This window comes from Ailuropoda melanoleuca, chromosome 2, assembly GCF_002007445.2.
Source record: "Ailuropoda melanoleuca isolate Jingjing chromosome 2, ASM200744v2, whole genome shotgun sequence".
NCBI lineage: Eukaryota > Metazoa > Chordata > Mammalia > Carnivora > Ursidae > Ailuropoda > Ailuropoda melanoleuca.
In genome coordinates, this window is record NC_048219.1 from 2,779,161 (window position 1) to 2,783,976 (window position 4,816).

Below are 4,816 nucleotides of genomic sequence, written 5' to 3' on the forward strand. Positions count from 1 at the left end.
CCATGTGGCTTTGGCCACTGACTTCAGACAGCTCAGGGAGGGCACCCGCTCTGGTTGCTGAGCCAGGGTGGAAGCCTCAAGCAAAGGGAATCAACAGACCCAGGAACTCCCACTAGCTTGCCCCAGCAAGGGGAGGGGCCAGGCCCAGGGGGCCCTGCTGGCGGAGCCGACCAGGCTGGGGATTTATGGGCCCCTCTTGGACACGTTAAAGATCACATTAAGTGCAATAAATGTAGATCACGCTTCTAAATAAGCTGAGATTTATTCCCGGATCCTCTCCGCAGGGGCCGGCCCCATAAATCCTGCCCAAACCTGTCCCAGGCCAGGGGGTGGGGGAGGGGAGGCAGGGGGGAGGGGCAGTGAGCGGGGTAGCGGCTCCAGGTACTAAAAGGCCGGAGCCCGGAGGAGGTGGGGGCAAAGACGGGGCCCACGCTGCCTGTCCCCCTCTCACCTGCCCTCCTCACACCAGCAGCCCCCCAGCTGCTCCCTTGTTCCCCCTCACCCTACCTTCTCCTGGCCCCTGCCCGCATATGATCTTGTTACAGACATTAAAACAATAGTGACACTAACGTTGGAAAAAGAGCTGTAGCTTCTATATGGGAAGCTCAATGCCAGCTAAAATTACCTCTGTCCAGTGTGGGAGGACCCTCCATTAAGAAAAATGTATTGTAGGAAAATGCAAATTTACAGACCAATAAATTAGGGGATGATTAGTCACATTGCAATCTTTCTTCAAAGGATTCTTTAAAGGCTGAGCTCGTTCATTTAAGTGTCTGTTTATAGCTCAGTAACTTCCAGACTGAAAGGCTGGGAGGCCCCACGGAGAGCAAGGGAAACTGGGAAGAGGCAGAGAAAAAGCGAGAGGTACCCCCTTCCTTAACCAGCCTGGGGATGAACATCCCCGGAAGGTCGTCAAAGTCATCTGGATTGTGTTGATTCAACAAATGTTTGCCCAGCACTTACAGTACGCCAGGGACAGTCTGGACACTGGGGAGGTGACCAGACAGGACCCCAGACCCTTGAGGAGTTCACAGGGTGGGGGTGGTGCAGGGAGAGTGACAGTCATCAGATTCACACCAGCTCCCAAGAGACCAGATGCGATTCCCAGGCCCCTGTTTCTGAGCACAACTGTCGCCAAATGTCAGGGACAGTCCACGTGCACGACAGCGGAAGGAAGGGTGAATCAATAAAGGATGCGAGTTTTTAGAAGGAAAACAAATATAAATGCCATGGTTTCTCCAGCTTTCCCAAAGAACACATACAAAGTTTGGCCTTCATGGAACTAATCGCCCCAGAGTCCTTTGCTCTGTGACCTGGATCAAATCCCTCAGTCACTCAGCACCTCGAGCGCCACTGACCGCAGGCAGACAGGAAGAGATGAGCTCACGCCCTGGCCACTGGGATCGCTGAGGAATCTCTTCCAAGGGTGAAGAGAGGCGTGCTGGATCCCCGCCACCCACCATTTGAAGCCACACAGGACAGTTTTCCAAGCCCTTCCTGCCTCCCTGTCTCTGTTCCTGCCGTCCCCTTTGTCATAATGCCCTCTCCCCTCTTCTCTACCTAGTGAACTCCTACTCATCCTGCAAGACCCAACTGTTGCCAAGGACTGACTGCATTATGCTGTGATTTAGCCATTTGTGTGTCTGCTGCCCCCACTGGACTCTAAGCTCCTTGAGGGCAATGGCCAAGTTTTATCGGCCCAATTCTTAGGGCCAAGCACTGTGCCTGGCACATAGGTGCTGCTCTCTAAATGTTTGCGGAAGGAAGGGCCCAAATTCATTGGACCTGTAAGTAACCGTGATCATCAGTCATAGTTACTGAGTGTTGAACGCTCATGTGTGGTAAGCTCCTCCCCTATAACAACCCTCTGAGGGAGGTTTTATGGTCCTTGCTTTATAAGAGAAAAAAACCTGAGCCTGGAAAGGTTGAGGGTTTGTTTAAATTCAGAGCTGGTAAATGCTAGGACCCAGGTCTACTCAGTGATCTATCATACCTTACCAGTTTGCCCTCCTAAATTACCACCTCTCTCTGGTCGGGGGGTTGCGCTGTATTCATCTCAGCATGCCCTCCAGGACCGAGCAGAATACGTGCACAGAACTGAATGGGTGAACGAGTCTGAAACCGCCGTCATTTTGAAGTCAACAACCCGCGGGCTTAATTCCAGGGTCGTGCCAAACCATATGGGAGCACGGAGCAAAAGGGAAAATGTGTACCCCTATATACATACTTTTAGATAGTTTTTTTTTTTAGAGATTTTATGTATTTATTGGAGAGAGAGAGAGAGAGAGAGCAGAGGGAGGGGCAGGGGGACAAGCAGACTTCGCACTGAGCAGGGAGCCAGACACTGGGCTCAGTATCAGCACCCTGACCTGAGCCAAAGGCAGACAGACGCTTCACCGACTGAGCCACCTAGACGCCCCTAGATAGTTTTTAATAGTTAATTTTTTTTCTAGAACATTAGAGAATATTAAAAGATGGAAAGGGTGCTATCAAAAATCCCAACATTATTTTAGGCTTAGATATTTTATTTATACTCCAGCCAGAATTGATGGTAATACTGTTTTCCTGGCTTGAACGGAAACAAACTCATCAATACAAGTCAAAATTCAAAATCTACTTCTTTGCTGATTTTGTTTTCTATTGAGAGTTGTATGTTAACATATAAGAGAAAACTTTGAAAGCATGTTTGATGAGTATAAAACTCTACCAAGGGGCACCTGGGTGGCTGAGTCGTGAAGCGTCTGCCTTCCGCTCAAGTCATGATCCCGGGGTTGTGGGGTCGAGCCCCACATCGGGCTCCCTGCTCAGCAGGGAGTCTGCTTCTCCCTCTGCCTCTGCCCCTCTCCCCCCTGTTCTGCTGTAGTTGGCGTGCTCTCTCTCTCTCTCTCAGATGAATAAATAAAAAATCTTTAAAAAATCTCTATCAAAAGATCTGAATATAATTCTCAAATATTTAAAACTTAATACTGTGAGTTTTAATACATCTGCTTTTCAGCTTTTTAATATGCTTTTGTTGTGATTTAGCCATTTGTGTGTTGCTGCCCCCACTGGACTATAAGCTCCTTGGGGGCAGGGGTTAGGTTTTGTTGGCCCGATTCTTAGAGCCAAGCACTGTGCCTGGCACACAGAAGCTGCGCCATAATTGCTTAACATTCGGGAACAGATGTTTTTACAAAAGATATAAAATCCTGTAAATAGAGGCATGCATTTTTTTTTTCTCGGAGTCATGGCAATGTGCTTCTCTTCAAAATTGTCAAATTGTGTTCATCGTGAATTTTTTTACATTCATTTTGACTTTTTAAAAACATTGCGTTAAATGCTTTTTATCTTGATGACTGACTTTTTTGGGTGCCCCCTTATACTTTGTGCCTGAGGCAAGAGCCCCACTGACCCCACCCAGTCCTGGCCTTGCTAAATTTCAAACAAGGAAGTGGGAGGAGGGAAGTGTCTGTTCCTACCCTGCTGGTAGAGATGGACACTGATAGAACTTCTCCGCAGGGCAAACTGTGGTAAGCATCACAAAACATTAAAATGTCCTCTGGCCTCCCAAAATTCCACGTCTGGAGATTTATCTAAAGAAGTCACAGGATATGGACAAAGGCTTTTTGTACAAGGATGTTCATCTCCGTGTTATTTATAACAGCATAATGCTGGGAAGAGCCCGATTGCCTAACGATAGGAAATTCATTTTAAAAAATTCTGTCTATCCATGTGATAAAATACAATGCATCTGTTTTGAATTATGTTTTTTCAAAATAATATTTTCTAAGGGTATTTAATGACATGGGAAAATATTCAAGATGCCTTTTGTAGAAATGCATGATGAGAACTATATATTCCATGCCATTTCATTTTTAAAAAACATTTGTTTTGAAAAAAAACTCAATACATAAAAATGTTAACAGTGGCTGGCCTTGGATGATGGAATTATGAGTGAATTTTTTTCCTTCCTTCTACTTTTTGGGTACATGTCTTCTTTCCACTGTTTTTAATATTTCCAGTGAGTTTGTATTTGTTTTATAATCAGGAATTTAAAATAATATTTTTCTTTTTTTATTGACATATGGTTGACGTGTAAAAAAATATTTTTTAGTTAATTATCCGATGAGTCTATACTTCAGACAGGCCTAGGAGGACAGCGAACTGGCCTGCTTTGTTCCCTGTTACAGTCCCAGTGCTCACAGGAGGGCCTAGCCCATAGTAGGTGCTCAACAAATATTTGCTGAGTAGCTGCTTCTGAATAAGTGGTTCAAACACTCCTTTTATCAATCAGGACTTTGAGTTGAAATGACAGAAACAATAGTTTAAGGGAAAAAAGGGAATGTGTTGACTCACAAGGGAAGCTCCCAGCTTTGAAGGACTCATTTTGGGGTTCAGGGACATGTGCATCGGTCTATCACCCCCTCTTGGCTCCTTTGGTTGCAGCAGGGAAGACAAAGGCTGACAGCTCTGGGATCACCTTGTCTAAGCTCCGCTTGAATGCCATGGGATGAGGGAGAGGTAAATCCCAAAAGCAGAGATTGTGGGGACAGGCCCCTATAATCTACTCACCCTGCTTGGGCCCTGTGTAATGCAAAACAGTGCAGTCACACCCAGCATCCTTGTTCACATTTTATTTTTTAAAATTATTTTTGTTTTCTTGCGGTTGACCAGCATCCTTCTTTTAAAACAAGTCTTTTTTGTACACCGTATATTCAGAGAGTAGGATTTACAAAGCTAGTGGCATTTAAAGTTTTAGTAATTCAAGGGGTTTTAAAGTTGAAAGTCGGATGGTCAGAAGGTAATTAGACAGCAACGTGTCCTGGACAAAGAGCGT